Raw genomic sequence first — 25,186 nt, forward strand, 5'->3', positions numbered from 1 at the left:
ATTTCAGGGGCAAGGTAACTGGTGCTTCAAAGGGGCGCGGGTTGGAGGAGTCACGCTTTCCTTAGGCTGGTAGCCACCCCGCGCGCGCATACTCATGACGTCAGCGGATGGCGCAGAGTAAGGGCCCTCCTTTAGTGGGTAAATGAAGTTCACGGCGTGGACCGGGTAATTACCGGGCCCGGCTGCGCATGCGCACATCTTTAGGTGAGGCGCAGCTAGTAGGACCTGACACCGGTTAGCGACCTTGCCATATGGCCAGAAATGTTAGTATACAAAAATGCAGATGAGGATGTTAGATTCGGTTAGGAAACAATCTGTATTAGAGTTTTTGTTAAGGATAGTCTCTCACACCTGTTGACAATATTGTATCTAATGTCCTGCTGATTTTTGTATAAACTGATTATCGTGCAATTAAAAATTTATTATTTTATATCTTAATAAATACGGCCGGGGGCCTTGCGACCTCCCGCCTTCCAAAGATAACCATGTCTCATGTTCATGTGTCCGGGGGTTGGTGTGGTCATAGGGAGGGGGCGGCAGCCAGTCACTGACCATGTTTAAAAGGGGGGCTCTTGGCCCCCCCGCCCGCATGGCGGTGCGGCGACCGCCCCCTCCCCTGCACCTCTCGGTGGTGGGGCGTGTCCTCTGGGGCGCGCCCTACCACCGATTGGTTGGCGCCCTCCCTGACTCGGATGGCGTTAAATGACATCCGGGTCAGGGGGGGCGGGCTACAGGAGGGGCTGGGAGGGGGGGCGTAGCCACCCCCCTCAAGCCCCTCGTGGATAAAGAAGCGGGGAGGGCCCAGGTGACCCCCTTGTTGCCTGGACGCTCCCCCACACTGGTCGTGCCCCGCGCGCGGGGCTTCTTGTTTTCCCACCCACCATCCCTGGAACAAAGCGGTTGATGCTTTACTAGTCCGATTGAGTGTGTAATTTGCTAGGATGTTTGTTAGCCTAATTGTCCATGCATAAGTAAACTGTATTTGGATTGTATATTTTGCTGATGATGCTTTCTCTTAGGATTTTTTCTCCCCTTTTAGTGAATGGTACTGAAATATGTTATTGGTGTTGCTATTGTGTTTAGGCCTTTTTTCCCTTTGTAGCTCTACGGTGTTATGCGTGATGTGTGACTTAGTCAGTGTAGTTGTCCTTTAGAATATTTTGTCCCATAGGTAGTCGTATTTATTAGGAATGGGGCATGCGGTAAGGTCATGACCGGTGAGCAGCTATTTTAAGGTCTGAGGTGGCGGGCATCATCCATTGGAGGCTCCCGCCCAGGGGGAGGGGCCATTGGCCCCTCCTAGAACTTCAGGGGCAAGGTAACTGGTGCTTCAAAGGGGCGCGGGTTGGAGGAGTCACGCTTTCCTTAGGCTGGTAGTCACCGCGCGCGCGTATACTCATGACGTCAGCGGATGGCGCAGAGTAAGGGCCCTCCTTTAGTGGGTAAATGAAGTTCACGGCGTGGACCGGGTAATTACCGGGCCCGGCTGCGCATGCGCACATCTTTAGGTGAGGCGCAGCTAGTAGGACCTGACACCGGTTAGCGACCTTGCCATATGGCCAGAAATGTTAGTAAACAAAATGCAGATGAGGATGTTAGATTCGGTTAGGAAACAATCTGTATTAGAGTTTTTGTTAAGGATAGTCTCCCACACCTGTTGACAATATTGTATCTAATGTCCTGCTGATTTTTGTATAAACTGATTATCGTGCAATTAAAAATGTATTATTTTATATCTTAATAAATACGGCCGGGGGGTCTTGCGACCTCCCGCCTTCCAAAGATAACCATGTCTCATGTTCATGTGTCCGGGGGTTGGTGTGGTCATAGGGAGGGGGCGGCAGCCAGTCACTGACCATGCAAGTAATGCATCCATGCTTCAGAAGAGAGAAAAACACAGGAAGAGGAAGGAAAGCCTATAGCAGTTGATGAATAAGAAGCAAGCACATAACAGTGACATTGAAGCCAACTAATCTTAAGCAATGAACGGGCAACAAAATGTCTTGCAAGAACCAACCCACACGCTAACAAAAAGGACAATAAATAATGAAATACTGATTAGCAGTCTAGAAAAGCGGTAAATAACGTAAACATAAAGCAAAAGAAGAGGGGAACAGCCAGTGAACAGGAGCATCAGGTATGCTTTATTAGGGGGGCATTCATGCAGAGGCAGAGTAAACAAGCATCCATCCATCCATCAGGAGATGTTTGTCGTTCCGGGGTTCTTAATAGTCACAGTCATCCTTCCAAAAGTTAACAAAATACACCTGGACAAAGAGGTATTTACTCTACCGATTGAAGTTTACCATGCCAGAGAGGCAAGGCCCTGACAATAAAGGAAGAAAAACCTAACCTCTCAGATTCTCAACTCTTAAAGAGAAAAGCACCCACACACATGGGGCATTCCTAATTGATTCTGCACATAAAATGTTTTGTTCCAAGTTAATATGGCCTGTTAACCTATGACCAATGTAAACCCCTTAACATTCCTCAGCCACAGAATTGCGGGCATTCCTCGCATTGCTGTGCTCTTAAGACATTTTTGTGACACAGCCTCCTGTCTCTTTGGAAGCTTTTTGAGAGAGCAGGTAAAACATCACACCGCCTTAAATAGCTTTTCTTCAAATAGCATTTTTTTTAATTTTGTTTCTAAATTAGGTTTTAATGTTATTGTAAATCATAAAGCTTTGATTGGATTTACCGTTTGCGTGTCCCGGGAGTATCACATACAGATACATAGACCTGCGTGCTTTTGCCCCGCCTACTATATTAATGTGCACAACCTTATAGATATTATTGAAAATTGAGATGGGATTAAAGGTTGAAGGCTTACAATTTAATGGGTGAATGGACATTGCACACAGTCATTTTCTGCAGAAACGTAAACGGAATTCTTACAATTTGCGATTGGGTACCTTATTATGAACATTTCCACAGTGTCCCAAAACAGGTTTATTTCTTTTACAATTTGAAGCCGAACAAATGTATTAAAAGCCTTTGAATTTCGTTCGGAAATCACACACTACTTTATATAGTTTTCACAAAATTAAAAAAAATGCACTTAAATGATTTGTCCAATAGAATGCGCATGGTGCTTTAAAAAGTCCTATAACTGTTTTTTCTTCAAAGAAATGCTCTTTGAAGATCAGTGCCAAATCTACACATAAATTGCCTAAACATCAAGAAGCGCCGATGACGTACTTTGATATCTTTATATACATTGTTTATCGACGAAGCCTTACTATCCCCAGGAGTATTTAGGGGCCTGCCTCCCCCAAGAAAATCTTTGATAATAGTGACAAAACCTTTCAGCATACTTTGGTACTTTTTTGGCTACAGCCTTATGTGTGTTACAAGCAGTTAACAATCTGGATATTTAGTTGTATATTACCTACAATTTTTCAAAAAATGTATGCAATTTTTCAATTTTACATTACACTGTCACTTTCCCTTGCTACTAGGCGCAGTTGAATGTTTATGTGTCTGGTCGGGCGGATGTGGCACAACAGACAAATGCCATTGTGGTTCTAAGACCACTTCTAGATGGCACAAGTGGAAACACAAGGTGCAAGAGTGAGTGATGCACAACATCTTGATGAGGAGTAGGTGCAAATGAAGTTGCTGAGGCTGGTGGCATCACAGTAGTTGGACAGTGAGCTGAGAAGGCTGGGCTGCCGATTGAATAACTTGACCACATTAGGGTGGATTCAGGAGCAAGAGGATGGATGGGAAAATACGCAAGACTGACAATTGGGCTGGTAGTAGCAGAGGCAGGCTAGGAGCACAAGACTGGCCACCACAGGATGTTGGTGGTGTGGTCACGAAGGAAAGTAGGTGCAGGAATAGAAGAAGAGGTAATGAGAGGTTAAAATGTGAATTGAAGAGGAGGACCACTGGAGTGGTGAAGCACTAGAGCACGGAAACTTCTTTAGTGATCTGCAGAACAGTTGAGAAGAGTATTCACAATGGGATCACGACTTTTTTCTACCCCTGGGGCTCTATGCACTGGGAGATGATGAGAGGCATTAATAGCTCGGACATGCCTGCAACTCCGAGAGCCTAGGTTTAGCTGAAAACTGTTCTTTCCCTCCAGCACAGTTAGAGCAAAAAGTGCACTTCCACAAAGACAGGGTGCTGAATCCTGCCGAATGAACCTGGTAATGTTGTCTCACTGTTCCCTCAATCAGTGATTGCCCTCTTGTGAGGACCTCTGCAGATGCGGGGCAAGTGGTACTAACAGTTGCAGGATGCCACAGAGAACCCAAGAAGTATGCAAAGAGGAGAAGAGGAGAGAGACACATAGGTAATGCAGGGGGGGGGGGGCATGCAGAGAGCCTGAAATCCTGAGAGCCCGAGGCTGGGGCCACAGCAAAGCAGTCTGGACTTTAAGGGAAGCTAAAGTCATGCAAAGGAGTTGAAACAAGAGAGAGGCAAACACCTACAACTGAGTCTGTGAGATGACCGGACCTGCACTTGGCCTGTCCTGGAAGAACCTGGCTTACTCAGGGGGTGACCGAATTCAGTGTTGGTCACACTGTTTCTCAAGGGCACAGTTTGGTAATCAACCAAAGCAGTATTTTAGTTTGTGAAGAATTTTTAATGCCTGATTGGACACTAATAAAAAGTTGAGGTTGAAACCAAAAAGAAAGAAAATAATAATGATGTATTACTTTGGGGGTAGAGTGGCAAAGATTTAGTGCTCACCTGAGGAGAGTGAGATATTAGATGAATTCCACATGGTAGGCAAACAGTAGGACATTTATTTTTAAAGAAATAAAAGTGTAGTTGTACATAGACAAAGGCAGAAGAGCTTAAGGACCTACTCTGTTGATGCATATAGCACAGCTTTGAAGGCGTTAGCTAATTCCTCTGAGTTTAAAGAGTTATGCGGTCACATGCATCATTGTAGGATTTTGCAATTCCTAAATTGCGAAAATTAAGGAATCGCAATTTAGGAATTGCAAAATCCTATGCATTAAGAAATCTTAAAAGTTTTTAGGATTTCTTAATTTTCGGAATTTGCGATTCCTTAATTGCGAATCGCAATTAAGGAATGGCATTACATTGATTCCTATGGGCCTAGAGGCCCATAGGAATCAATGGCGTTTTGCATTTTTTTTTTGCAATTCGCAATTTGTTGATGCATTGCAAGGGTGCTGAGGGGGGTCCAAAGGACACCCCCTGCACCCTTGAAATGTATTTTTAAGTGCAAGTTTCACACACACATGTCCAAAGGACATGTGTGTGTGTAACATGACACTTTCAAAAATGCATTTTTGAGCATTTTTGAAAGATTTTGCAAATTAACACGAGGGTCAACCTCGTGTTAATTTGCAACTCCTAATCCAAAATTCGCAATTTTAAAAAAAATCATGCATTGCATTTAAGGAATCGCACAAATGCGATTCCTTAAATGCAATCGCTATGCAATCGCTTTTTAGGAAATGCAAAAAATTGTGTTTTAAGAAAAAAAGTTTCATGCATCCCAAAAAATGATTTTGGAATCGCAAACGGCTGAATTTTCCGATTTGCACCGTTTGCGACTCCAAAATCGTTTGATGGATGTGGGGGCTAAAGTCAAATAATATAGGATTAACTTGTAGATAGAGGGAGCTCAAAGAAATTGTAGATTCTCACCTAAAACAAAGCTAGAGATATAGAAGTAAGTATGGAAATGTCACAATATTGAAGACAAGTCAGATTCAAAGTCAGGGCTGGTAAGCAGCATTTATACTGAAGAAAAACAAAAAAGAATGGAAACACAAAAGAAAGTCGAAACTATAATGAGGGAAGAAACAAAACAGAAGAGAAAAATAAAGTGACTTGCTTTAGGGTGACTTATGTGATCACATTTCAACAGTGAAGAATTGCCCAGCAATTGGGAAATAATTCAAAAACTGTGATAAACAGAATACTTAGGACGTGTTTGTATGCGATACATGAACATTATTGTAAAATATGTTTAGGAAGAGATGAAAAACAAAAAAAATGAGATAATAGGTATGAGTGAAGTTATAGAGATTCCAGTGTTGGTGGTAAAAACAATGAAGGAAATGTTGGAGAAGGACATTTTTTTAATGCTTAGGTTTTCATTTGTAGTATGACAGTAAAGCGAATGATACACTGAGGCGCACCACTATTACAGAAGTGTTGATGGATAAAATGTGAGGTAAACGAAATTGACATTACCAGACATAAACTCAGGATTAATTGGATATGAGTTGTAGTTCAAAGTGATAACGTTAAAATGGAAGGTTTATGTTTTGAAGGAGGACTTACATTTACTTGATTTGATTTGGCATATTAAAAAAAATTTAGAGTAATCTTGATGCCTTAAATCCAGGTCTTTTATTTTCAGGCATCAGAAGAAAAATAGGTGTTGAAGAATGAGAATGTTTTTGAAGACTGCACCAACTTAAGAGTGTTTCTACATACAATCTTGCCAAAGGAAGGTGTCTTACATGTGAAACACAATTTGTGAAAATAACATATATTTTGCCTACTGAGTTAGGAAAGACCTTGACGTCAATATATGATTAAATTAAGAACGTGGATGCCACATTATAGCTGCTACCCATAGTTATTTCGGAGAGAGCCATAGATTAAATTAGGTTATGGTTTGATTTCTACAGCCTGAACTAAACAATATGGATAGAATGCCATCGCCTACAAAGGATTGATGATCTCATTGGCTGGCTGTGGGGAAATGTTGTGCACCAAATTGAATACTTGGACTGGTTATCATCAGTAGGTGTTAGATGAAACCTTTTGAGATGTGGCTGCTTTCATTACGCCTGATGGTACTCAGTTTTGTGGCACGTTTTTTGGGTTTGCCTGTGCAGGATTTGTTTTCTAGCTAATTATGGCTCAAACGATTAATGACATGAAACCCTTAGTGCCTCTTAAGAGGATATTTTTGAGAGTGGGAAGATGGAGGTGGAGATGACAAATGTGTGAAGAGTGTATTGCAAAAGCTACCTAAGTCTGGAATGACTCATTCTAAAGTTTGTTTGTTTTTGCACAAGAGAAGTAGAATATCTTGGTCATGGGATGTCTGCTTATGGATTGAAACATGAACAGAGAACAACTTGTTTCTTTTCTAGGGACGTGTGAGTTTTACTTGTGCTTCTTAAAAATTTGTACAGATTGTGCTGAGTGTTTCAGACCACTATTGAAAAAGGGCAGTGGGTTTAAGATGATGTAAGCATGTCCAAATAAGATTAAGTGAGATAAAGAACCAATCGTGAAGGAAGTATGTATGTAAAGTTTTATGCCAGTGTTTATGGGGCAAGGGCTGTGTTATCAGAGAGTGGTTAATAGCACACTATTGGATTTGTTTTCAAAACATTAAGAGCATGAGAGGAGATAATGAAGCACGGAAGGAACCTCGCCACGTTACCTTCGAGTAAATGAGAGGTCGGGTAGGGTCGAGAGCCGGTGCCTAGTGATACAACCATGAATACTACCACTATTATCTGCCTATGTACAAATGCCAAGGGTATCCAGGAGCCAACAACTATAATGTGTGTCTCCCATACATATTGTGATGATTAGCACGGTCTTGTTTGACTCATGAAATTCTATACCCACACAGAATAGGTAAGCGACTCCACTTAACTCCCTTGATTACCTTCTCCCTGTCCTACCACTTTATTTTTTCCTCCCTGCCCCCACCGCTCCCTCTATATTACAGAACAACACTGTCTGTTGACAAAAGGATTTGCCATTAATGGAAACCAAAACCACCATGTTTATTGAGTACTTGGAATTCATTGTTGGGTGCATAACCAAACAAGATGGGCACTTAACAATGTTTACCATTACCCTCCCTTTTCATTTACGATCAAACTTGGGGGTCTAAGGGCAATATGTCCACCTTTCATCATCCAGCATCAGTGGACTAATTGCCTTGTACGTTATATGAATGTTCGTCTTACGCTGTTGTTTTATATGGTCTGTTTCTGCAACATTAGATGTGTAAAGCACCATCCTGGAGTTCTACAACCAGTGACACGATTGTGGCACACTCTTCAGGGACCCTTTTTTGGTGAACATAGTCAGAACACATCACTGACTTACTAATTTAATTTTCATTGTTTTTCTCCAACCCCCCTCCCTCTCTTTTGTCGTTTTAGATTGGACCAACCTTTAGGTTCCCTCAGTGGCTCTACTACAAGTAACGAGGCCACCACACACATTTATTTATTTTTTCACTCCTTCTTTCTCCTGAAGAAGCTCAAAGGATCTCCTCATGAGAACACATCAAAGTGGGAAACATGTGGACCTGACCTTATACATTTCACTTTCAGTAATGACCACTATGTCTTTCTAGCTACTAATGGCCATAACTCCCCTTGAGCAACACCTTACCGTTTGTTTTTTTATTCATGACAGAGGGATCTCACCTATTAAATCTGCCCTACCCTTGATACCCTCTAGTCATTTTTTAACTGACTTTTCACTTCTCATTGAGCATTGTCCTGCACACATCATACGCCTTAATCAACAAAAGATCTCTGATAAAGTGACCCTTTAGGGGACCTGTAGGGCATTGCCGCACTGGCTTGACGAGGAGCACCGCCCATTGAGGAAGCAGGACATCCTTCAGAGTGCGTGAGGGCATCAAGTAAAAATCTCCAGGACTTTTTCCCGCCTTTCTCTAAAAATTACTCCCCCCACATTCACTTTCTCAGGAACAGTGACTCTCCTTAGTAAACTATTAAAAGTTTATATCTTTGATAGTTTGTTAGATGTACTTTCCATTCGATTTGAAAAGGGGAAGATGTTATAAAATGTGTAAGAAAATGCCTCTTTTTGTATGGTCACCCTGATTGTTTCGGGACTGATGCTGCTGGGCAATGGGACACTGCTAACTAGGACCCAGTGCATATGTTCTGACTTCTAAACATGTCATAATTGGCTACACTCCTAATTGTCATATTTAACTTATCTATTAGTCCCTATTATAACTAGTATATTGTACAAAAACCTACACAGGGCCTGTATGTTAAATGTTCCCAGTGGACTGCAGGACATATTGTGCCACCACTAAAGTGACAAAGTAAAGAACATCTCCAGGCCTGCCCCTGAGCCTAAGTATGTAGTTTTAAAACCACCAATGCAACCTGCCAAAATATATCCTTTGCCAGGCCTAAACTTTCCTTTTTAATACTTGTTAATCACTCCTACGATAGGCCATATATGTCCTTAGGGCATAATGTATGGAATTAAAAAAATAGGACATGTATATTTTATATTTTTCATGTCCGGACAGTGAAAACCCCCTGAAATCATTCTTCACTGTGGTAATATAGAAAGTTATGGGTTATATTATAACAACTTATCCTTCTTATCTTCAGTTTGACAATGGCGAGGACATGTTTCAATGACTCACTTTAACAGGAATTGAAAATCCAACTTAATGGTCAAGTCAGATTTTATATTACTGTTTTGAAACTCAGACTTTTAGAATGTTCTCTATTTCTGCTTGAGCCATGTGCACTTTTCGGCCAACGTTCTCTGGCACCCAGTGGATGAATGGCTCTTTCATTAGGTGTGAAGTGGCTCCCAGTGATGAGGCAGAGGGAGAATTATTGACCTTCCCCTAACAGGATCTCCATCTGGGTTGTTCCCAGTAACTTAAATAACTTCAAAGGATGCCTACCCTATCACTGGCAGATGTAGCTCACATCTAGGCCTCTTTCCCTTTCTTCTTCATATCCAACCTGTCACCAACCTCGGGGGAGGGGAAGCTACGTCAGAATTGGTTTGGAGTGACCAAAAGGGAGGGTTTGCCCATTATCATAGTCACACCCTGGGTGTGCATAGGGAACTCAACACAAGGAAAGAAAGGTTCTGCCATGTGGGGATTAGGTGGGGAGTACCACTGTGGGACAGTTTGCAGTAAAACACACAGGACATTCAGCAGAAGTGGGTAGGGTCACCCCTTGGAACTTCTACCCATTAATTAGAGAGATGCCAGGAGTTTCCCCAACCATAGGCTAGCACTGCCCATACATGTGGCACCCCCAGTACTCTCTTTAGTGCACCTTTGGACTTGTGGAAAGCAGAAGAGGAGCTAATATTGTTGTTGTGACCTGTGAGGGGAACCCTAATTGGTGGACCTGCTCCCACTTGCACTCAGGACATAGATGTGGACCTAATGGGTCAGTTGGCTAACCTCTCGTTAAGCTTCAAGGACACTAAAGCTACAAGAAGTCCACTTTTCTAAGAGAGTCCAGCCGGCTAGTTACAACTGGACCCGCCCTGTACCCTGCTGGTTGCTTCTAAAGGAGTAAGTACTGACCTGCAAGCTGTATTCCCAAGGTCCTCGGGCTCTTGGATCAGTGTCAGATAATACTCCTGCCTAAACCTAAAACCTGGGACTTAGAAACTTTTTCAAGGATTTTTGCCGAGAGAACCGACAGTAGACCAGGACAAACCTGTCTAGTCAATCAACGAAGATTCTTTGCTGCTAGGACAAAGATACAAGTTGCTCCCATTTTGGAGCTTCTCTTCAGTAACAAATCCATTTCAGTAGAATGTTACAGAGAGGTATCCGGCCTGTTTGGCTACAGCTTGCAGAATTGCTCCATTGGAGGAATCTGAGCTCCAAAAAAGCAACTTCGTCTGAAGGTAGAAATCTTTAACTGCTGAAAGAGCTAATAGTATTTGGCCGGTAAGGGTACTTCCTTGGCAGCAAGTTTTGGATTTCTCCTGCTCTGAGATTTCCCACCAAAAGTCATTATTCTCACCGGGACTTCATCAAACAGCTACCGGCCCTTGGAACCAATCTTGCGGTAAAAGCCTGCTGCTTTGCACTATTGAGGAAGGTAAAACTTCTGATAGGGACAAATTTGGTCCCTCTATCTGTCTATCATGGTTGGCTTTAAATCTTACTCTTTAGCCAGTATAGCATGGCTAGCTGCTTGTGGTTGGAGCTTTGCCTTTTTAGTGCTGTTTTTATTTAAAATGTAAAAAATAATCTGTATCTGAGTCCCCTTATTGGATTTGTGTCATTTTGGTCTCTTTGTGTTCATTAAAATATTCTTTAATTTGTATAAATTGGAGTGGGGTTCTTTATTGTGTTTTCAACTTTGTAACCGTTTTGGTAGTTATAAATGTTTCACACATTTTCTTCAGTTAAGCCTGTCTACTACTGATAGCTAGCATGAGTTCAGTTTAGGATTAAATGACTGAAACCTTTACTGAACCTAACAAAGATACTTCCATTATTACTTGTGGTGGACTCCTATCCACCCCAACTAATAATCCACTTTCTCACAGTATTCTATTTTACTTCGTGATGGATAATAAAAACTTGTTTTACAGTGGGTTCTATGCTGGTAGTTATATCTATATTCTAATTGTGATAGTTGAGATTTAATCTGTTGAGCAGCAGTGGCTTTGTTTTATTACTCTGACAATAAACCTCTTTTTTACTTACTTGTTTGTGATATTGTCTTTACGGCAAGCCATAGCCAGAAAGGCTGCAACCCTATTAAGGGCTCATACAGCACTGCAACACTTAATTTACCGAAAACTTACCTGATCAGAAAGACAACAGGTTTCAGCAGTCCTACATGATTCAGCTTCAGACAACAGAAATGATAATGTCAAAATACTTTTTCAAAGCAGATGATGAAAAGCCAGTGTAATTCAAATGTAAGTCAACATTTAACACTCATGGAAAGAAGTGCTCTCTGGTACATCTCATTTTTGGATCAGTAAGCTTATTTCCCTTAAACAAAAGCTTATCATGTTCATGATCAAAACGCTATTTCTTTCCGACAATACCACATTTCACTTTTATTAAATACACATTTGCTTCCCACACATCAGCTTGACATTTTTTATCAAGTTCTCTATTGTGCAGCTGGCACACACAGATATATTCTGATTTTCATTCCTATTTATCTTCATCAAAGACTGGGGATGCTGTCCTATTGCAGAGAGTTCCACAGCAATTAAAGCAGGGATAATCTAGATTTCTAGAATGCTCCTAATATGTGAAGAAAGTCTTCTGTTAAACCAATATAGCAAACCTGTTATCAAGAATGCCAACAATATCTAATAGATGGGTCCCTATATTGTCAGTAATAGCCACAGTGAAATCATGAATAGCCATAATGTTTCAAAGATGGACAACCTTTACGTCAGGGAAAGGCAGAATGTTCTAAGTGAGAGCTACTGTATGTAAAATATGTGCCACTTTCATGTTATAAGTAGCCCAAATGTTATTCAGAACATCCACAGTCTGTCCAAGGAAAGCAGCTCTTTTGTAAGAGGTATTTTAAAAGCTGTCAAGAATGGTCACCACATTGATGCAGTGTGGATGCTCAACTGTAGGTCTGTCATATAGCTACTGTATATCTTTATAATGTGTTAAGTTAGCATAGGCTCATTAAATGTTTAAACGCCATTTTTCCTTTTGCTGCTTCTGCACACGACACTTAATTGTTGATTTAGCTTTCAACCTAGTAGTTCGTTGTGGTTTACATGAGAATAATATGTTATTACTCTGATATCAGCTTTGCTGAATAAACTATGTCTGTACAGAGAGTGCTGAAGCGTCAGGAACAACACGATACAGAATTGTTATGAGGTCTGATCTTCGCGCCTTCATAGACATAGCATAAGTGCAGCTTCTGCCAACTTTGGGCTTTAGGCGGGTTTTATATTGCTTTGCTTGAAGCACACAAACACACTTGATGCTGTTCGCATGCAGAGAGAGCTGGTGTATGCTGATGTGATCTCTTCAGTCTAGGATCTTGAGGTATGGGCCCGCCCTGCTAAAACCCAAAGAGACCTTCTTAGCTATTAAAATAATATGTGAGTTAGGGAGGGTGAGAAATAAGTGTTGTTAACCCTTATTCATTACAGCATGTTAACATGCTGTCACCATTTGCTTTCTATGGACTAGTAACTATGCTGATAACTTTGCTTCTGATAATATGTTTCCTTGTATTATCTAAGATACTGCGTCTGAGAAAACAGCATTAGTAAATAAATATTTCAAATGTGCACGTGTCCTCATTTACTCCATGTTCTGGTTTGAAATGATTGTATAACGAAAGAGTGCTCATGTGTTCCACGTAACCTGAGGTATTGTAAGTTCATGTTCTGGTTTGTCTAAACATTGGGAGTTTGTTATGACCAATGAGACACTGTAGCTATCTCGGTAAGGGGTTTGTTGGGTACTGAGGTGAGTTTTGGGTCACCCTAATTCACCGAGGTTCCAATCCTCTGTGCACAGTTCTGTGGGAGAACAGAAACCCTGCTACATGGTGCCCATATGTTGGTGGTCTTATATCATGGCACTCGAGTAGTATATCATTCAAACCTTAACCCCTTCACTATTGTTTCCGGAAAACGGTGGTGTCGGTGAAACCTACCTATTTTTTGAAATAGGTCTTTTCAAGCTTGAATCTTTCTAAAACGGTTTCTTTGAATTACTACCCAGTTGTGCTACAAAGTTTCCTTTGTTTTTCAGTAGTTCCGGTGTAATCATGGTGCAGGCTGTGAATATACCGCAGCATAGTCGCATTGCGGTACGCAACCATTTACAGGCTTTCCAAGTCCCATTGGATGGCTTGGCTGTGATTTTAGTGGTGTGTGCAGATCCGGCGTACCCTTTCGAACTGTTTTATTCGTGGGTAACGTTTCCGGGAGTGGACGCAAATTTTGGTGTGTTCCACACCTACACACCCTCTCCTGTACCGGCTGAATATACACCGTACAGGGCACTGGAAATACCTATTGATCATTGGCAGCATCGCGTTTGGTTTGATGGCGCCCTACCCCACCCTTTGTCCGCTGCGAGGTTGGGTCCTTTGTCCATTCCAGGCACAAATTGGCCTGCTCTGGGTGGATTCACCCCGCACCCGAATCACGGTGCATGTCCCCTAGCGGATATTCGCAGACTACATGTTGTCTCGATTGCCGTGATTCGTGCATTAGTGCAATACATAGGTCGTCATCTCTCGGGTGGTCCCACGGGGGGTCCGGCCGTTCAAACGGAACATGGCGGTTTAAGGCTCAATCCGGTTATGGTCAATTCGGTTTTTGGTAAGCGCCCCGATGATAAAGATGATTTCCCTTTCTGGCTTGCCGAGAAGTTTGACCAACTGGAGGCTGTGTTTCCAAATTCTACTCCTGCTGATAAACATAGAATGTTGACGATTACTTTGCCTAAGGATTTAACTCCTGAACTCGTTGACTGTGAAAGTTGGGGAAAAACTTTTGCGGCCGTTTATACGAGGTGTTTCGGCACCCCGCCTATGTCCGTACTGCCTACGATCGTTAAGCGTGTTCAGGATGATCACGGACCAGAAGCGGCGGTTGAATTGGGTATGCGCCTGTGTGGTTCGTTTGAGATTGTTAGCAATCTCATCCTCTCCAATATAAAGGGAGATGCAGTGAACTTTCAGGTGTCGAAGACTTTGGCTGCTCTGCCGGATGCCGATAAGCCCCGACAGTTAGCGAAGATTGTTGTGGCCGCATATAAAACTATAGGTCGCACAAGTAAAGGTCTGAAATATTTTGCTGTCAAGGAGAAGAAACAACCACAAGGGCAGTCTGCTGCGGCAGATGTCCAGCCCAAGTCCCAAAAACAGAATTGGCCTAAAAAACGGACTCAGGGGAAGCAACAACAGCAGACTCAGGAATCTTTTCCTGCGCCACAAGTTACTGCGCCGACAGAGAGAGTTTATGATTTGCGCGATCGCGCGATGATTAAATCACCTGATCGATTTCTGGTTTCTGATCAATGCTCTCCTCGTTCCTTTCAGGACTCATCTGCCCCGAAGACCGGTGGAGGAGGAGGCGGGAGGGGACGTGGTGGCCCACAAGGACGAGGCCAGTCCCGCCAGGCAGACGGCGCAGCGAAGCAGGAGGATTCTACGCCGAAAAGACCGCAGTTTGCAAAAAAGAAAGTCGCAGCCTTAACAGCGCATCGATATGTCACAGATAGTGAGAATGCGGCTTCGGAATCTGACGTGGGCTCTGACCTTGCTGGACAGCGCGGCGGAGATTACCATAGTGAGAGAGGCGCTGCGTCCACTACTGAGGGTGACAGCGACTGATATCTACGTTGTAATAGAAACAGCCGATACAAGACTTGCTCCCCCTGAAAGACTTTATGAAATTGTCCTGTTAATTGAAGGTGACATACAGCGTACCATCAAAGGGGTATTTTGGGAAAATCTTTCTTCTACATATGATATTTTGCTTTCGGAGGCTGACTGGCCCCCACCTTTTGTGCTCGCGGCGCCGCGAGGGGAGGAGGTAATCCTCCCCAGTTTCGCGAACACTGTCTCGAAAGAGCATGCGCAGCATTTTGCAGAAGAGTGGGTTCGGGCTCTCGCACCGGCTCTGTACCGTAATCAATGTGGTTGGGATAAATTGTCCCCAAGCCACGAAATACCCTTACGGTCTCAGCCACAGCCTCAACCTCAATATCCCATCTGGCATGAAGCAAAAGCTTCCGTCGCGGAAATCCTTGAACAATTGGAATATCAGGGAGTTATTGAAACGTGTGTGTCACCGATGAATAATCCTCTTTTTACTGTGACCAAGCCTGACGGATCGTATCGTTTGGTATTGGATTACCGGCATTTGAACTCGCATTGCCGTAACTGTGCACTGCAGAATACTCACGGCTCTGCCCTAGTGGATAGTCTAGTGCGTAAGCGTTTTAAAACGACGCTTGACATATCCAACGGTTTCTATGCCCACAGGTTGGATAGCTTAAGCTCCCAATGGACCCGTTTTACATGCGCTGGGGTCCAAAAACAATTCCGGCGTCTCCCAATGGGCTATAAAAATAGTCCTGGTATTTTTACCGCTCGCATAGTCTCTCTTTTGGAGAGAATCGACCCAGATGCTTGCTCGTACGTTGATGACATATATCTCACAGATGACAAAATTTGGGAGCATCTGTGTCGTGTAAATTCGATTATTTGTACCTTTGCAGACATGGGTTACAAATTTAACTTTGCAAAATCGCACATTGCTGAGTACACAGTGTTGTTCCTGGGCTATGAGCTCAACAATGAAGGTAGAGGTTTGGCTCCTCACTTCTTGGAGAAATGCGCCCAGTTGCGCGCTCCAACAACACTGAAAAAATTACAGTCATTACTGGGCTTTTTAAATTTCGGGAGGACATACATTCCGGAATATGCCCAGCGTATCATGCCTTTGTATGCTTTGATACAACCTACTTTTTCTAAATCATGCTGGCTGCCTGAGCACTCGGCCATCTTGCAATCTTTGCAGGCTGATCTGCTCGCTTCTAAATTTTTATTGACTCGTGATAACCACACCAACCTGGTGATAAGGATTATTCCTGGGACGGTGGGTTTCACGTACTTGACTTTTAATGAAGGAGACACAATACCTATTGCTTACAAGTCACACTTGTACACTTCGGCTGAGATGCGATTTCCCACTGTGGAAAAGGTTTTAACAGCTGTGCAGATGGCGATTCTTAAGGAACGAGCTCTGTCACAGGGGAAACGCATGTTGGTTGTTACACCCTGTCCTCATTTGGAGGCAGTCACGAAAGCAAGTGTACCAAATTCAAAAGCTTTGCACCCTCGGTGGATTCAGTGGGCTGCGTCCTTGACGTCCTCGGACGTCACGTTTATTTTTGACACCTCATTACGGTCGCAAGAGTACTTGCAGTATGAATTTGTTCATCCTGCTTCTCTAGCTATGCGACCTTTGGAGGACTTCCATTGCATCATTTACACTGATGGTTCGGCGCAGGTTGCGCATGGCTCTAAACACGCCTGCGTTTCCGCATGCGCCATTGTGGTCGGTGCCATGTTGAACGATGAGTTCATATCCAGGGAGGTGCACACGCTGCCTCTGGGAGATTGCACTGCACAATTGGCAGAGCTTCGTGCTCTTTTACTAGCGTTGGAGTGCGCAGATCCTAGTGTGACTACTCTTATTGTGAGTGATTCCTACTACTGTGTCCAGTCTTACAATGAAAACTTGTTCTTTTGGATTCAAAATGATTTTCGTGATTCCAAGGGTAGCACAATAAAACACAAGATGATCTGGGTTCGAGTGGCAGAGCTTAAGGCTAAGTTGCCGCTCGTTTTTGTGATTCATACTCTCGGCCACCAGCGTGTTGGAGTCCACGCTGTCGGTAACTCGCTTGCTGATGAAGCAGCGAAGTCAGTGGTGTCTACATACTTAATTGCAGCAGTTACTAGGTCCAAAAGTAAGATTGATAGTGACATCTTGGCGGCTGTTGCTGCCACTGAGAAGGGAGGTAAATATCCTGCGGGGTTCCCTTCGAAGTACACATACCACTTAAGTCCCTAAAAGGTTCCTTTTGTGAAAATTCCTGATGTTGGAGAACGTTTGATTCCCAACTCGGATCGCAGGGATGACTTGATTACAGCGGCACATGAAGGTGTGGCGTCTGCGGGCGTCTCGGCCACTGTAACTCAATTACAACAACGTTTCTGGTGGCGGGGACTGTACAAACAGACGCGTGATTATGTCCTTCTTTGTGACATTTACCAGCAGATTAAACCTTCGACTGCTGCGCGTCCGCCACAGACAAAGTTGTACATTTCTAATAAACCGCTAGGTTGTGTTTATTTGGATCACTGCGGTCCTTTTTCCTCTGATACTGCGTATAAGTACATCTTAGTAGCAGTTGATTCATGCACACGCTTTGTGTGGGTATGGCCCTATCGCAGCGCTGATTCACGGACTGTCATTAGAGATTTGCGTGTCTTTGTAGGGATTTTTGCCTGTGGTACCTTCCATTCGGATCAGGGTCCGGCTTTCGCCTCTAAGGCGTATAAGGATGCCATGACTTCGATGGGGGTCCAAGTCAAGTTTTCGTCTCCCTACAGACCTGAGGGTAATAGTGTAGTGGAGCGAATGAACCGTGATTTAAAGCAATCTTTGACAGCTCGAGTTATAGGCACTGGCAGAAACTGGCTGGCCCACCTCAATGGCGTGCAGCGTGCTCTTAATAATCTCCCTAGAAGGTCTCTGGGTGGGTGGACCCCATACGAAATGCTCTTTGGCATCAAGATGTACGTCCCTGACCTTGACGGTCTAGACTGCGTGGCTCGCGATACAACCTTTGACGTGGATGAACATTGTAATGTTTTACAGGATCTACAAAAGACCAGAGACAGTCTTGCAAAGGAACATTTGCCCTCCACATCGGATGTTGCGTTGCAGATCCCGGTAGTCGGCTGGCTACCCCAAGTTGGTGAACTGGTTCGCGAGAAGATCGATAACAAGAAAGAATTTGGTCCTTCCTATCGAGCTCCGGTTCCAGTGCTTGGAGTGAAGGGCACAAGAACAGTTATTTTACCACCACTTCTAGGTCGTAAAGAAAACAGGTTTATCTCAATTGACAATGTCAAGATACACAGAGTGGCCGATTCTTCTTAGAATGACACCGGCAGTCTCTTGTCCTTCCATTGTGAGAAATTCAGTTTTGCCCACTACTTCTAATCATGAAACTGAAGTGGCCATAGAATTACCTGCAATTTCCAGTCCTTTATTAAGTACTTTGCCCGGTACAGACCATGATGAAATAGACTATACTTACCCCACTGACTTGTCCATGCCTGACCTGCAAGCATGCTTGGCCACAGAATCCAGATTTTCATTTGACACTGTTTGAAATGCCTCGAAGAAACCCTCACGTTTTGCAGTTTATGCCAGCTTATTTAAAAAACATTTTTTAATTCCCCCTTGGACATATATTTGACTGGTACTTTTTTCAATTTACCTTTTTATGTCAATTAGATTTGTGTTTTATTTTTTCCGCTTGGTAAATGGACACTATGTCGAGGAAAGAACATGCATTCGACATCTCAATGGAACTTTGGCCCCCCTTTCCTCATCGCATTCTGCACACAGACTGAGAAGAGACTTGACATTTGTTAACATCACTGCTTGGCCTGTCCTTGATGGTATAGTGTGGGATGCCGTTAGATTTCAAATTCATGGCCCTACTGAGGTTGTTAATGTCCCTAATGTGCTTAGAGTTAATATGGGGGATGTGGTGAAACAAAACATACGTTCTGATGATTGGGATGTTCAGGCCGTAGAGTCTTTGTTTTCTGATTTGAAATACTATGCTGCCTTTGATGCTGAGGATTTATACTTAGAATCTGCTAATTATGGTGATTTGTTTTGCTTTCAACATTTTGGCAATCACTTCTTGCATAAAACAACATCCAGAAGGAATACTGTAAATTATACACAATGGGAGCATTGCCCAGCTCCTAAACAAGGCAGTTCAAGTACTTTTTTGAAAAAGAACACTTATTTTACTGACTTCAATCAGTCTAATCCCGAGTCCTTTTATTTCAAGATGACACAGAAGCCTATGTCCAAGGTTAGACTTACCGATACCAAATTATTGTACTCGAAGTCCTTTCTTGATCAACTGGCTGTTGGCGGCTATGAATTATGGAAGGAAACTATTGACCTAAAATCTGTTTGGGGTTCTAAGATCTGGCAGGTACAAGGCACTGAGGCTTTGCACCGTGCATGTCTCATCCCGAATCAAATGTTGTTTTTGAATTCCACTATTTCACAGACAACGTGCTTTGGATTGGCTACTACTAAAAAACTAAATTTTCCTATTATCCCAGAGTTAGAAGAATATTCTGGCTGGAGGAATTATACTCAGTTTTCGATTAGGGACTTACAGACCCTATTGCTGAATTCGTCCTTTAACATATCCAGTATGGGCCCTAAGGGTTGGCTGGTGTGGCACACAAGTGCTGATTCATGCCAGCACTGTTTTCTGGGTTTGTCTGATGGCTTTACACAGGTCAGACCTGATCCACGTTTTGAAACTGAACATTCTGTCACAACTTACTCTGTGGGTAAATTATGTCAGAGTTGGCTGAAACATTCTAAATCGTCTGCAGTTAAATTACATCTTGCGAAGCTGAATGATGATGTAGATTTAAATGATTTCATAAAAGGCCCGGCTAGTGGTAGATCGAAAAGATGGATATATGCTATTTACAATGAAATGTGGAAGACCTCACAGATTGAGGCAGCGACACGACTAAGAGCTATAGATCAAGCAAATCTAGAGAAAGTGCTTGCAGTAGTTGACAATAGTATTAACATGCTTTCTTCCCGCATTTACACTTTAGATAACATTGTGTCTTCTGTAGTGGATATTGTGCATGATGAAGTTTCTGTGTTGTACCATGGTCAGAATCAATTACGTTCTATCATGCAATTTGCATGGACCCTTCAAACACTTAAATCTGGCAAGGTGCCATGGACCTACATGAATGTTTCTTCTCTCTTTGCCCCCTTTAATTTAACTGACAAGCAGCGCTTGCTTTCTATGCGAGATGCTTCTTTTTCTATGTTACATATTGAGAGATTAGAGTCCTTACCTTTTTCTGTGGCAGAGGCCTCCACTGCAACGTGGCTTATCCACGGTTTGATAACATTACCTTTTGCTTTGTATAAGTTTACAAATTGTATGAAATATGTTGCCATAGGTCGCTATGAGCCTTTAGGTAGTGCATTTCTCCATGAAGTGTGGTCCCTTCCTTTCGCTTATAGATGTTTGAAAGACGGCCAGGAAGTTTATCTTAATGGGGAGGAATGTACAGAAACTCCAGATCACTCGTTAATGTGTAGGCACATACAATTACACGGTTCTTGCAACCAGGACCGACCAAATTTAGCCTGTGTTTTGAAAGGGACTCCTGTACCAGCAATCACCCCGACTTTTACCTTATTGGGGAACGGATGTTATTTACTTTTAAATAATGAAGATTGTTGCGGGTTAATTAAAGGTGTAGCTTATGTGGTAACCGTAACTGAACGTGTCGTTTGCTGCGGAAATGTCCTGTACCCACCCACACATGAAAATAGGGAGGTTTCCATTTGGCCACGCATCCCAACCTTGAAGGCAGAGTCAACGGCATGAGCAGACTAAGGGCTCTATTGTCCCAGAAAGAAGTGGCCTTGAGTTCGGCTCGGGAAACTTTCGTGCTTCACATAGCTAACACCCGGACTGAGGTTCAGGCCCTTTTAAATACTGATTTACCGTTGCATTTTGGCGAAATGATACATTCTATCTTTAACGCGTCCTCCACAACTGGGCTGGCGCATTTTTTTAAAACCGTTAGCAGCGGTCTTGTAAGGTCATTTGAAAAAATATTTGGAGTGATCCCTGCTTTCTTCCATTCCATTTTTTCGAGTTTGTTTGGAGGATTCCCGGTTTTACTGGCACTGGCGGCAGGCGTTCTAGTGGTCCTTTGCTTCCTTAAATATGGATGCCCCACATGTGGAAGGAGCCGCCCAGCACCTTCTGGCACTGTTTCGCAACAGGATGCATGAATATTATGGCATGCTGCTGCTTGCGATTTTAAGCACGGCATATGGATTATCGTTTCGATTTTCCTACTTCACCTGTGTCCAGCCTGTGTTTCATTGCCTAAGCTGTGATTTTGACTGGGCCATTGATTAGTGTCTCTGCGGACCGGTTTCTCCTGACGTCGACTTTAATCAGCTGATGAGTCCCATCGTTACCCACGAGTTGGTTTGTACTGGCGAAAGGATTATTGCCTTAGCAGCGATGCATGGACTAATGGGTCCTTGGAACATACTCGCAGCAGCGCAAGATTTCTTGGCACTGAGCTTTCTTGAATACCCACCGAGTTGTCCTCTGATGGTGATAGAGGCTCCGGTACTTGGAGAACATGTATGTTCTTTCCCGCTTTTAAATTGGATGGCTGACCTGTTTTCAGATGAAGACGGTGATTTCATGTTGGAGGCTGTTGCTGCATATTTTTCGTATTCAGTCTTGCCTTAACTTTCTTTATTGATTTATGATGATGCCACCTTTTTCGTTTCATTTTTTTCACCTCCCAGTCCTATTGACTTGAGTGCTATTGACCACTAACATTGGCATTTTGATTTTTTGGTTTTGTAGTCTTTTCCATCACTTTATATGATTGCAACGTTGTTCATGGTTCTTGAACTCTGATTTCATGTAGTTGCCCTTATCTTATCTTATCTTATCCGTCCTCGGATCATGGGGGGGTGTCATATAGCTACTGTATATCTTTATAATGTGTTAAGTTAGCATAGGCTCATTAAATGTTTAAACGACAATACCACATTTCACTTTTATTAAATACACATTTGCTTCCCACACATCAGCTTGACATTTTTTATCAAGTTCTCTATTGTGCAGCTGGCACACACAGATATATTCTGATTTTCATTCCTATTTATCTTCATCAAAGACTGGGGATGCTGTCCTATTGCAGAGAGTTCCACAGCAATTAAAGCAGGGATAATCTAGATTTCTAGAATGCTCCTAATATGTGAAGAAAGTCTTCTGTTAAACCAATATAGCAAACCTGTTATCAGGAATGCCAACAATATCTAATAGATGGGTCCCTATATTGTCAGTAATAGCCACAGTGAAATCATGAATAGCCATAATGTTTCAAAGATGGACAACCTTTACGTCAGGGAAAGGCAGAATGTTCTAAGTGAGAGCTACTGTATGTAAAATATGTGCCACTTTCATGTTATAAGTAGCCCAAATGTTATTCAGAACATCCACAGTCTGTCCAAGGAAAGCAGCTCTTTTGTAAGAGGTATTTTAAAAGCTGTCAAGAATGGTCACCACATTGATGCAGTGTGGATGCTCAACTGTAGGTCTGTCATATAGCTACTGTATATCTTTATAATGTGTTAAGTTAGCATAGGCTCATTAAATGTTTAAACGCCATTTTTCCTTTTGCTGCTTCTGCACACGACACTTAATTGTTGATTTAGCTTTCAACCTAGTAGTTCGTTGTGGTTTACATGAGAATAATATGTTATTACTCTGATATCAGCTTTGCTTAATAAACTATGTCTGTACAGAGAGTGCTGAAGCGTCAGGAACAACACGATACAGAATTGTTATGAGGTCTGATCTTCGCGCCTTCATAGACATAACATAAGTGCAGCTTCTGCCAACTTTGGGCTTTAGGCGGGTTTTATATTGCTTTGCTTGAAGCACACAAACACACGTGATGCTGTTCGCATGCAGAGAGAGCTGGTGTATGCTGATGTGATCTCTTCATTCTAGGATCTTGAGGTATGGACCCGCCCTGCTAAAACCCAAAGAGACCTTCTTAGCTATTAAAATGATATGTGAGTTAGGGAGGGTGAGAAATAAGTGTTGTTAACCCTTATTCATTACAGCATGTTAACATGCTGTCACCATTTGCTTTCTATGGACTAGTAACTATGCTGATAACTTTGCTTCTGATAATATGTTTCCTTGTATTATCTAAGATACTGCGTCTGAGAAAACAGCATTAGTAAATAAATATTTCAAATGTGCACGTGTCCTCATTTACTCCATGTTCTGGTTTGAAATGATTGTATAACGAAAGAGTGCTCATGTGTTCCACGTAACCTGAGGTATTGTAAGTTCATGTTCTGGTTTGTCTAAACATTGGGAGTTTGTTATGGCAATGGTTATCACCTCTGTCCAAATAGGGACCCTTACTTCTAAGTCTGGATAAGGTAATTACACTCCTTAATAACCCCCTTGGTAGCTTGGCACGAGCAGACAGGCTTATCTCAGAGGCAGTGTGTTAAGCATTTGTGGATATACACAGTAATACAGTGATACCACTACAGATGGACACAACACTGGTTTTATAAAAATAAGTATTCTTTATATAGACTTAAACACCACACTTAAGGTTACTTAAAAGATGATTAAAGTGTCTTAGTTCAAGTTGTTGGTAAATGCGACAAAGCTCTCAACAAAGTACCTGGATGCGTAATGCAAAGTGAACAAAAGGCTCGCAAAAGGGGAGATGCGTCGGTTCCGTGACCCGGGGGAACGGTTGCGTCCTGCCTCAATGCTTGAGCAGAGTAGGGGACTCGTCGTGAGCCATACCGGTGCGGAGGTGATGCGTAGATTCTCGGCCTGCGGGCCCGTTGCGGTGCGCAAGATAGCGCCTTGATGCGATGCGACGATCCAGTTGCAATGCGAGAAGATGGCGCCCTTGATGCGGCGATGCGATGACGATGCGATGACCCCCTGGCAACCTTGCGACAACTCTGTACTTTGGAGCCGCGACAGGCCCTGCGACACGCTTCCCCGGTGATGCGATGGCTACTCTCTCAATGAAGACACGCTTATTCTCGATGCGTCGCGCTTCCAGCTTCCAGCAGCACACAAGTGTCTAGAGTCAGAATTCCCAGCAAGGAAATTCAGGAGGGAGCTGGAGGTGAAGTCTTTTGTTCCTGGGACTTCAGCAGGAGCCAAGAAAAGTTGAAGCCCTTGGAGAATATTCTGTAGATGAAAGTCCTTACAAAGTTTCCTCTCCTTTCCCTTGGCAATGAAGCAACTACTGCAGGCCAACCCAGCAAACAGCACACTGGCAGAGGGGCAGTCCAAACTCCTGCAGCTTCCTTGGTTCTTCTCCTTGGCAGAAAGGTTTCTTGTTCCAGAAGTGATCTAATTTCTTGGGATCAGGGTCCCAATATTTATACCCCAAAATCCTTTGTTCTCTGACGGCAGAGAGGCCTCTGCCTAGTCCAAACCAGTTCTTGAGCACTTTGTTTACATGACTCTCTTCTTCCTTTCACTGTGCAGGGCAGAGACATTACCCGCCCCACAGGAGGTGGATCCAGCACAGGGGAGGGAAGATACAGCTCTGGAGCACTCTGTTGACATGATTTCTCCTCTCCTTTCACAGTGCAGGGCAGAGATATCAGACAAGCCACAGGGGGTGGAGCCAGCATTGTAGAGGGAAGGCCCAGCCCTATTCAGGTCCCAGGTGAAACTCCTCCCTCCCATCTAGATGCAGATCTCTCTATTCACCACTGGGCTGCCCCCGCCTGTCTTTTGGAATTCCCCAGCCCTGTCACACACAAACCCAGACAAGGAATACACAACCCAGCAGAGGCAGGCTCAAATGGTTAGGCAAGCAAACACCTGCTTTCTAAAAGTGGTATTTGCAAACACAGAATATTAAAATAAACTTTACTAAAAGATGTACTTTATTATTCTGAGTTCAGGCATACTAAATTCGAATTTCTACCATGTTCCCTGAGTCAGTTAGGATTATAAGACTGTAATAATCTTAACTGCCCATTCTGGCCTATGAGAACAGGTAGCCTTCAATAGTGAACAACA

This window comes from Lissotriton helveticus, chromosome 4_1, assembly GCF_964261635.1.
Source record: "Lissotriton helveticus chromosome 4_1, aLisHel1.1, whole genome shotgun sequence".
Classification (NCBI taxonomy): Eukaryota; Metazoa; Chordata; class Amphibia; order Caudata; family Salamandridae; genus Lissotriton; species Lissotriton helveticus.